The sequence below is a fragment of the Bubalus kerabau genome, chromosome 9 (genome assembly GCF_029407905.1).
Source record: "Bubalus kerabau isolate K-KA32 ecotype Philippines breed swamp buffalo chromosome 9, PCC_UOA_SB_1v2, whole genome shotgun sequence".
Taxonomy (NCBI): domain Eukaryota; kingdom Metazoa; phylum Chordata; class Mammalia; order Artiodactyla; family Bovidae; genus Bubalus; species Bubalus kerabau.
In genome coordinates, this window is record NC_073632.1 from 21478536 (window position 1) to 21489728 (window position 11193).

At 39.9% G+C, this 11193-nt stretch overlaps 1 long non-coding RNA gene across 1 annotated transcript in view; it reads left to right on the forward strand.

Moving 5' to 3' along the window:
• LOC129619620 (uncharacterized) overlaps positions 1 to 3372 on the forward strand; it is a 302195-nt gene extending 298823 nt beyond the window's left edge. Inside the window, exons 6-7 of the long non-coding RNA XR_008697964.1 lie at positions 2392 to 2487; positions 3241 to 3372. This is a non-coding gene — a long non-coding RNA (uncharacterized LOC129619620). The remainder of the gene's footprint in view (positions 1 to 2391; positions 2488 to 3240) is intronic.
• The last annotated feature ends 7821 nt before the right edge of the window (positions 3373 to 11193 follow it).

An 11193-nucleotide genomic window follows, 5' to 3' on the forward strand; every position in this document is an offset into this window, starting at 1 on the left:
GTATTAGTTTTGCCAAATATCAAAATGAATCAGCCACAGGTATACATGTGTTCCCCATCCTGAACCCTCCTCCCTCCTCCCTCCCCATACCATCCTTCTGGGTTGTCCCAGTGCACTAGCCCCAAGGATCCAGTATCATGCATCGAACCTGGACTGGCAACTCGTTTCATACATGATATCATACATGTTTCAATGCCATTCTCCCAAATCTTCCCACCCTCTCCCTCTCCCACAGAGTCCATAAGACTGTTCAGTGTCTCTTTTGCTGTCTTGTACACAGGGTTATTGTTACCATCTTTCTAAATTCCATATATATGCGTTAGTATACTGTATTGGTGTTTTTCTTTCTGGCTTACTGCGCTCTGTATAATAGGCTCCAGTTTCATCCACCTCATTAGAACTGATTCAAATGTATTCTTTTTAATGGCTGAATAATACTCCATTGTGTATATGTACCACAGCTTTCTTATCCATTCATCTGCTGATGGACATCTAGGTAGCTTCCATGTCCTGGCTATTATAAACAGTGCTGCGATGAACACTGGGGTACATGTGTCTCTTTCCCTTCTGGTTTCCTCAGTGTGTATGCCCAGCAGTGGGATTGCTGGGTCATAAGGCAGTTCTATTTCCAGTTTTTTAAGTAATCTCCACACTGTTCTCCATAGTGGCTGTACTAGTTTGCATTCCCACCAACAGTGTAAGAGGGTTCCCTTTTCTCCACACCCTCTCCAGCATTTATTACTTGTAGACTTTTGGATAGCAGCCATTCTGACTGGTGTGAAATGGTACCTCATAGTGGTTTTGATTTGCATTTCTCTGATAATGAGTGATGTTGAGCATCTTTTCATGTGTTTGTTAGCCATCTGTATGTCTTCTTTGGAGAAATGTCTATTTAGTTCTTTGGCCCATTTTTTGATTGGGTCATTTATTTTTCTGGAGTTGAGCTGTAGGAGTTGCTTGTATATTTTTGATATTAGTTGTTAGTTGCTTCATTTGCTATTATCTTCTCCCATTCTGAAGGCTGTCTTTTCACCTTGCTAATAGTTTCCTTTGATGTGCGGAAGCTTTTAAGGTTAATTAGGTCCCATTTGTTTATTTTTGCTTTTATTTCCAATATTCTGGGAGGTGGGTCATAGAGGATCCTGCTGTGATGTATGTCAGACAGTGTTTTGCCTATGTTCTCCTCTAGGAGTTTTACAGTTTCTGGTCTTACATTTAGATCTTTAATCCATTTTGAGTTTATTTTTGTGTATGGTGTTAGAAAGTGTTCTAGTTTCATTCTTTTACAAGTGGTTGACCAGATTTCCCAGCACCACTTGTTAAAGAGATTGTCTTTAATCTATTGTATATTCTTGCCTCCTTTGTCAAAGATAAGGTGTCCATAGGTGCGTGGATTTATCTCTGGGCTTTCTATTTTTGTTCCATTGATCTATATTTCTGTCTTTGTGCCAGTACCATACTGTCTTGATAACTGTGGCTTTGTAGTAGAGCCTGAAGTCAGGTAGGTTGATTCCTCCAGTTCCATTCTTCTTTCTCAAGATCGCTTTGGCTATTCGAGGTTTTTTGTATTTCCATACAAATTGTGAAATTATTTGTTCTAGCTCTGTGAAGAATACTGTTGGTAGCTTGATAGGGATTGCATTGAATCTATAAATTGCTTTTGGTAGCATATTCATTTTCACTATATTGATTCTTCCAATCCATGAACATGGTATATTTCTCCATCTGTTAGTGTCCTCTTTGATTTCTTTCACCAGTGTTTTATAGTTTTCTATATATAGGTCTTTAGTTTCTTTAGGTAGATATATTCCTAAGTATTTTATTCTTTTCGTGGCAATGGTGAATGGAATTGTTTCCTTAATTTCTCTTTCTATTTTCTCATTATTAGTGTATAGGAATGCAAGGGATTTCTGTGTGTTGATTTTATATCCTGCAACTTTACTATAGTCATTGATTAGTTCTAGTAATTTTCTGGTGGAGTCTTTAGGGTTTTCTATGTAGAGGATCATGTCATCTGCAAATAGTGAGAGTTTTACTTCTTCTTTTCCAATTTGGATTCCTTTTATTTCTTTTTCTGCTCTGATTGCTGTGGCCAGAACTTCCAAAACTATGTTGAATAGTAATGGTGAAAATGGGCACCCTTGTCTTGTTCCTGACTTTAGAGGAAATGCTTTCAATTTTTCACCATTGAGGATAATGTTTGCTGTGGGTTTGTCATATATAGCTTTTATTATGTTGAGGTATGTTCCTTCTATTCCTGCTTTCTGGAGAGTTTTTATCATAAATGGATGTTGAATTTTGTCAAAGGCTTTCTCTGCATCTATTGAGATAATCATATGGTTTTTATTTTTCAATTTGTTAATGTGGTGTATTACATTGATTGATTTGCAGATATTGAAGAATCCTTGCATCCCTGGGATAAAGCCCACTTGGTCATAGGCACTGATTTCTATCTTTACAGTTTTGGTGATACTACTTGGATGAAAGGTATTATATCCTGTTTCAGTTACTCTGACATTTGGGGAATCCATAGCTTATTTCTGAGTTTTTGACATTTATTAGTTTTACAGTAAAACAACCTTAGATATATGTTGCCAAATTTTAAGAAAACCCTAACATCAGTGCTCTAAATCAAAGAATACGAAGTGCTTAACATAATGGAAGATTGCCCTGAGATGAATTTGAAAGCTTAAATTGTTCTGTGAATTCATCAGCATAACCAGTCTTTGGTTTGATCGATTCCCTGTTCAATTTGTTCTAATATAACTGTGAGGTACTATCTTATTGCCTTTTAGAATTTAATAAGGAAGAGACTTTTCCAGTTTTGTAATTCTGAATTATAATCTATAAATGGATACTCTTTAATAAGTCTAATGGAAGCTAGAATGTATAACAAATCTACTCTGAGTGCTTGTATAATTGTGCTCCAAGAAAATGCTGGATATAAGAGAAAGAGAGAGGTCCAACACTGCTATATTTAAAATGGATAACCAAGAAGGACATACTGGGAACTCTGCTCAGTGTTATATAGCAGCCTGGATGGGAAAGCAGTTTGATAGAGAATGGATACATGTATATGTATGGCCAAACTCCTTTACTGTCCACATGAAATTATCACAACAGTGTTAATCTGCTATGAATCATGAGCGATAGTCACTCAGTCATGTCCACCAGGCTCCTCTGTCCATGGAATTCTCCAGGCAAGAATACTGGAGTAGGTTTTCTTTCCCTTCTCCAAAGGGTTTTCCTGACCCAGAGATTGAAGGTTGGTCTCCTGCACTGAAGAAAAATTCTTTACTGTCTGAGCCTGGAGGGAAGCCCATAATCTGCTATACTTCAATGTAAAATAAAAAGTTAAAAAAAAAAGGGTGTTCTGAATTTTAAAAAATTCAAAGGATTTTCTCTTCTTCTTTATGTTTTCTCTTTTACATTCCTTCCTCTTAACTTTTGAGGATACTGTAGTTCCATTTTTTTAAGCAAAATAATTTCAAGGAGAGCTGGAATAAAGATCACTTATGTTTTAATGGCTCTGCCTGTCAACAACTGACTTTCTGTTAATAGGCAAGCATGCTGTCTTTTCATACACAGGGGAGTACAAAACACATTTCATGATTGGTATACCCTTGAGTCCATCCGATTTACTGATTGTCAAAGTTAGAGATGCTGACAAGTGTAGACAGAGGTGCCGACTTTTTTCATACACTTTTTCTTTGAACTATAAAGGAAAACTGTGATATCAGGGTACTAGAGCAAAAAGATTCTTACTTGCTTTTCTTTATAGCACATTTTTTGATCCAGAACAATTATCTTTCACTACAGAATTATAGAAAAAGTTGCCATGGTAAATAAATTCTCTGTTAATTGCTTAAAGGTCATGACCTGAAAATCAATTAATTTTAGGCCAGCGCTAGTTTGATATGATTTGTATACTTGAGCCTAAGAAAGCCTTTACTGAAGCTTATGTGGGTAGGAAAAGCCCTGCAGGGAAATGATAATAGTAATATGTTGTGCTTAACACTGCATGCCCACTCTTGTTTATTCAAGCAAGGTTATAATCCTTATTGACCATTTTCTTTAAGCAAAAGAGTAATGAGAATGACACTTTGGGGAAACCATATAAAATTTCACCACATTTCTTTCTAATGGGGGAAGAAAAGTTTAACAGTTCAAGTCTTTAGTCCTTAGGGTTTTCACTTTGAAATTTACTTTTCACTATTTTCATTCCATTAACCCTAGCTGAAATATTTTTTTTTCTCTCCAAACTCTGTATTTAAGACTTTAAAAATATGAACAATGGTGGACTGATAGAGCAACTCTGCTCCCTACTACTTGTGCCTTAATACTAAAGAAATGTGCAGTGGGATTGTGTGGACTTGATGAGAGAGAAAGACCAACAGGCAGCTGAGCTATTCTCCCCTGGTGGAGGTGCCCAGGAAGGAAAACAAAGGGAGAGCTCTTCACTCAACCTTCAAGGAGAAGGCGCCCCCCTGCCCTTTTGCTATTTTGGCTCTGTGTTTATTTAGTCTCTGGGGTCCTGGGGAAGGCGATTTGGTTTCAGCCTCACACGGGGAGCCACACAGGCTGCCAGCCCACTTGGGGGTTTTGCACAGTGTCATTGCATGTTGGATGCATGGATGGTGTCCAAAGGCAGAAATGAGCTAATACATTTTATTATAGGATGTTGCTTTTAAAAAGTGTTTATTCCTCATGGTTCTCTGTCGAGACAGTACAGTGTGTGAAAAAGCGGAAAGTTTCAGGGGAAGTGGAGAGGATCAACACCTGCCGAATCAGATACTAGGACTGCGTAATCCTGGGAACATTTTCCACGGGCTTTTTCACAGGGTGAGTTCGTGTTCTTGGAAGGGCCAATGGAGAGGGCTCTGTGGCTGTATATCCTTTATGTTTTTATTTTTAGAATTCAAAATGTATTTTAGGACTTAAAACTCATATGAATAAAATGCATTATTATGTCATCTTCCTAATCTGGAGAAGATTAAGATTAATCTCCAGATTAAGAAGATGACATAATGAGATTCCTTTTCAAAATATTTATTTATAAAGGGGGGAGTTGAGGTGTGGATGAGGTAACGTTTTTAGCTGTGATGGTTCAAATTGGTTGGTTCCAGCGTCTTTCTTGATGGTTCAAAGAAAATGGAAATGGGCTGTGACTTTTCCTTTAAAAGTAAGGTTTCTTTGGTTCTTCAAAAATGTGATGGGAAAAGGCCTGCATTTTGTTTCTGATTGGTGGTGTGACTACCGAGATTAAAGATTCTTTGCGGGGGGCAGGAAACAGCATTGTCACTGAGATGGATGAAAGGCAGAATCTGTGGGAGAGAAGGCTACCCCTGGGGATGTCACAAAGGGGACCACACCTGGGGAAGGTCCAAGCAAGCTGGAGCTGTCAGGGAGCTTGGCTGGCAAGCTAGTGGGTTAGCGAGGTTTCCATGGTCCCTGTGGTTTCCAGCTGGCTTTGGGACTGTCCCAAGTTGTCAGGTACCTGGCTGTGGGATGATGAGTGCTTGTATATAGTGGACCTGAGTATGAGAGCCTAATGAAGAGTGTGGGAGTGTGGACTTAAGAGGAGATCAAACCAGTCCATTCTAAAAGAAATTAACCCTGAACATTCATTGGAAGGACTGATGCTGGAACTGAAGCTCCAATACTTTGGCCACCTGATGCAAAGAGCCAACTCATTGAAAAAGACTCTGTTCCTGGGAAAGATTGAGGGCAGGAGGAGAAGAGGGTGACCGAGATTGAGATGTTTGGATGGCATCACCTACACAATGAGTTTCAGCAAACTCCAGGAGACAGTGAAGGACAGGGAAGCCTGTGTGCTGCATCCATGGGGTCACGAAGAGTCAGAGATGACTGAGCAACTGAAAAACAAGAAAAGGGAGCTTCCTGGCCAGGGCCTCAAGTCTCAGTCAAGACAGAGTTAAAACCACCACAACAAAGCCCCCTAAAACCCCAATGCTATAAGAGAAGACAGACTTCACGTAGTAAAATGGTTTAGAAATTTGTGTTAATTAAAAAACAAATAGGTTACATCTAGGTTCTGCCTATGCATACACTGGACTCTTGCCAGCACCATATAAATGACCAAGTAAAAATGCCTGGGTGTAGGTGGCAAGAACAAAACAGAATACTCCACGTTCATATCTTTACTTCCTTCTGTCTTTGGATTTATTTTTATTTTAATTTTCCAGTTTGGAATGGAAGGGAAGGTGGAAGGCTATGTTGTGGGGAGTGTGTATGTATGTGTGTGTGTGTGTGTGTGTGCGTGTGTGTGTGTATGTCAGGGTAGGTAACTTTGAAATCATGGTATTGCTGCTGAGTTAGAGAGAGAGAGATTCTGTTCTCCTCCAGAACATCCTTTCTCTGATGTGGCTGTGGGGCTGGATTAGCCCTCTAGTTTAGTATGAGGGAGAAATCCCTGAAAACCTAAGGAGTGACCTGCAAGCAAATAGGCTGCATATTTACAATCAGTGGAAAAAAAAAAAGGGTTTTTCTCCTGTTTCTGGGGTCCTGCTTGGGGCTTTAGTTGAGTCTGTTCTTGGACATGTGTACTGGCTCTGCGTGAGACTCAGAGGACAACTGTGTGGTCTGGGGGGTGACAGAAAGAAAGAAAGAAAGAAAGAAAGAAAGTGAAGTCGCCCAGTCGTGTCCAGCTCTTTGTGACCCATGGTCTGTAGCCTACCAGGTTCCTCCATACATATGATTTTCCAGGCAAGAGTACTGGAGTGGGTTGCTATTTCCTTCTCCAGGGGATCTTCCCGATCCAGGGATCGAACCCAGGTTTCCTGTATTGCAAGCAGACATTTTACTGCCTGAGACATCAGGAAGGGCCTGGGGGTAGATACTTGATTTCCAACAAAGGTTCCGCATGTTCAATCAGACTCGTACACTGCATTGCAAATGCCCTGTTATTAATAAGAAGGGAGAGCCCAGACAATTGCCTCGGCTTCAGTTGCCTCCCAATTGAAGGCAACCATACTTTTCTTGGACTGTCATAAAACAGAAAGCAATCTAATGGGGAAGCCTTGAACTAATGTAGTCCTGACTGATCTTCACCAGCCCGTTAAATCTGATTCTGTAAAGAAAATATGTTCCTGTAAGGGTCATACAGGGCCTTACCTCTTGAACTCAGGCCCAGACAAGCTGCCTTACCCTGAGGCCAATCCTTGCACTTGGTTAAAGATTCCCCAAGGTCTGTATGAAAGAAAGGCTGATTGGACAACCCCAGGTTTGACTTCATTCTACTTCTCCAAATGGATTGTCAATTTAGTTCAGGGACTAGACGGTCTTTACTCTGGTAATGAGGTATTTGGTTGGACCTCAGTCATTGACTGAGTTATTGTAGGAAATGGCCTTGAATAGAGCTTCATTCCAAGGGGTATACATAATTTTCAGTGATGACAATTACATTTGTATGTTCCATCCCTTTGAATCTTGAAATTGAAACCAATTTGTAAACAAATAGTAAAAGCAGCATGTTTGGCCTTTTCTCAAGCTTACTTATGGGGCTTTATTGACTGCCTGAGAGTACATTCAGGATCTTTAAAGATTATTTGTTATTCATACAGATGGACTCTAATAAGTACAATTTATTGTCTAGATACAGAAAACAAAGAAAAATTAGAACAAAATAATGCTCTCTGGAAATGTTTCACAGGAACCATTGAAATCTTTGCCAGAAATTCAGACTGATGCTAATTGGCATACTTATCCATCTATGACTATGAAATAGAACTTCAGCAGTGGAATTCCAGAGAAGTTATTGGAGGATTTTCCTGATTTAAACCTGGAGCAAGGGGAGAAGAATATAGAGAGCAGACATTTCATTGATAGGGAAGCTGGAAGTGAATTCTGCCTTATGGGGATTCAGTGATAAACTGGATCTGGGTGGAATACAGGGACTACAGGTGGTGTACCCAAATGGTACCATGCACTTCCTGTGCACAATTTTATATCCCCTAAGCCTCACCTCACAGTCTAAATGTGACTGTGGTAACCAGTTCTGGACTGGTTTTGAGCAAATCATGCAAATAGAATGGGAAAAAATGGAAACAGTGGCAGATTTTATTTTCCTGGGCTCCAAAATCACTGAGGACAGTGACTGCAGCCTTGAAATTAAAAGATGCTTCAGGTGAGTTCAGCTCAGTTGCTCACTCATATCTGACTCTTTGTGACCCCATGGACTGCAGCATGCCAGGCCTCCCTGTCCATCACCAACTCTCGGAGTTTACTCAAACTCATGTCCATTGAGTCAGTGATGCCATCCAACCATCTCATCCTCTGTCATCCCTTTCTCCTCCTGCCTTCAATCTTTCCCAGCATCAGTGTCTTTTCCAATGAGTCAGTTCTTTGAATCAGGTGGTCAAAGTATTGGAGTTTCAGATTCAGCATCAGTCCTTCCAAAGAATAATCAGGACTGATTTTCTTTAGGATGGACTGGTTTGATCTCCTGGCAGTCCAAGAGACTCTCAACAGTCTTCTCCAGCGCCACAGTTCAAAAGCATCAATTCTTCAGCACTCAGCTTTCTTTATAGTCCACATCCAAACATGACTACTGGAAAAACCATAGCATTGACTAGATGGGCCTTTGTTGCTTTTCTGGAAGAAAAGCCACAACAAACCTAGATAGCGTATTAAAAAGCAGAGACATCACTTTGCCAGCAAAGGTCCATATAGTCAAATCTATCTTTTTTTTTTTTCAGTAGTCATGTATAGATGGGAGAGTTGGACCATAAAGAAGGCTAAGCACCAGAGAATTGATGCTTTTGGATTGTGGTGCTGGAGAAGACTCGTGTGAATCCCTCGGACTGGAAGATCAAACCAGTCACCAGAGAAGCCTGAATTTCTCCAGAGAGATGAAACTTTCTGAGAGAGAAATTTGCTTACCTTCTAGGGTCTTAAAGCTCTTTCTTTCTTTCTTTGCTGAGGTGGGTAGCAACCAGATATAAGCTATCAGTTCAGTTCAGTTCAGTAGCTCAGTTGTGTCCGACTCTTTGCGACCCCATGAATCGCAGCACACCAGGCCTCCCTGTCCATCACCAACTCCTGGAGTTCACTCAGACTCACATCCATCGAGTCAGTGATGCCATCCAGCCATCTCATCCTTTGTCGTCCCCTTCTCCTCTTGCCCCCAATCCCTCCCAGCATCAGAGTCTTTTCCAATGAGTCAACTCTTCGCATGAGGTGGCCAAAGTACTGGAGTTTCAGCTTTAGCATCATTCCTTCCAAAGAAATCCCAGGGCTGATCTCCTTCAGAATGGACTGGTTGGATTCTCCCAGTGGTGTGGGATACAGAAGTGCACCCTGGAGCTGCTGTAACCATTTGTAAACATGGAGAAGAATTAGGCTAAACTGTTAATAGAAGATTGTGAAAGAAGTAGAGAAAAATGGAGCCTGCACCCTGATTAAAGCATGCCTGAATTCACCTTCAGTTTTCAAGTTATGTAAGTATTAATACATTAAATCTTGTATTGTTTATGTCAATTGGAACTGAATTTTCTAATATGTGTAATAAAATATACCTTACTGTTAAAGGGGGTAAGAGAGGAAGGCAGAGAGGAAGCCAATGCTCACTCCATCTCTCAGTAGATGTGTATTAATCTACCTGTCTAAAATTCCTACCCTCAGAGATACTCCTTTGTGTTAAACTATTAAACTAATCTAGTATTATATAACCTCAGATATGCAGATGACACCACTCTTATGGCAGAAAGTGAAGAGGAACTAAAAAGCCTCTTGATGAAAGGGAAAGTGGAGAGTGAAAAAGTTGGCTTAAAGTTCAACATTCAGAAAACAAAGATCATGGCATCTGGTCCCATCACTTCATGGGAAATAGATGGGGAAACAGTGGAAACAGTGTCAGACTTTAATTTTTGGGCTCCAAAATCACTGCAGATGGTGACTGCAGCCATGAAATTAAAAGATGCTTACTCCTTGGAAGAAAACTTATGACCAACCTAGATAGCATATTCAAACGCAGAGACATTACTTTGCCAACAAAGGTCTGTCTAGTCAAGGCTACGGTTTTTCCAGTGGTCATGTATGGATGTGAGAGTTGGACTGTGAAGAAAGCTGAGCGCTGAAGAATTGATGCTTTTGAACTGTGGTGTTGGAGAAGACTAAGAGTCCCTTGGACTGCAAGGAGATCCAACCAGTCCATTCTGAAGGAGATCAGCCCTGGGATTTCTTTGGAGGGACTGATGCTAAAAGCTGAAACTCCAGAACTTTGGCTACCTCATGCAAAGAGTTGACTCATTGGAAAAGACTCTGATGCTGGGAGGGATTGGGGGCAAGAGGAGAAGGGGACGACAGAGGATAGATGGCTGTATGGCATCACTGACTCGATGGACGTGAGTCTGAGTGAACTCCAGGAGTTGGTGATGGACAGGGAGGCCTAGCATGCTGCGATTCATGGGGTAGCAAAGAGTCGGACACGACTGAACGACTGAACTGAACTGAACTGAGTATCATATAACAAAAATTTCTCTATGATAGAAATATTCTGTATTTGGGCTGCCCAATATGGTGGATGTTAGGGAAATATTGCTAGTGACGTTGAGGAAGTGAATCTTAAATTTCACCTAATTTCAATTAATTCAAATTTAAATTTAAATAGCAGCATGCAGTTAGTAGCTATCATATTGATCAGGGAAAATATAGATTTCAATGTTGAAAGGCAAAGTACCTAGAAAAAGAATAAGTTGGCCTCATCATTTTATTAAATAACTTGTTTAAAAATAACATATTAAATAACTTATTAAAAGCTTCTTCTTGGTTTGGTGTATTTGATAATTTGACTTGTATTTTTTTGGAATTGGGTCATATTGGAGAGGCCAAGAATAGGGAAACACTTTTACATTTTCTCCCAATCAGAAAACTCACCCTTCAAGGATCCACTATTCTGTGAAATTACTTAAAAAAAAAAAAAAAGAAATAGTTGCCAATTTTTCCTGATATGGGCAGTGTATTTGGATGGGAATATAAATGAGTAGTATAAATAAATATATCAGGAATTCCTCACAAACTCAGTAAATGATGTGTTCCAGATGTGTGGATTTTGAAAACAGATTATATTGCATCAATGAATCTAATCAAGAAATAAAAGGAGAGTCCTATCAATTTATTTCCCTCTTTATCACTTCCTTTCCTTTCCTCTCTTCTTTCCTTCCTATCTGTTTT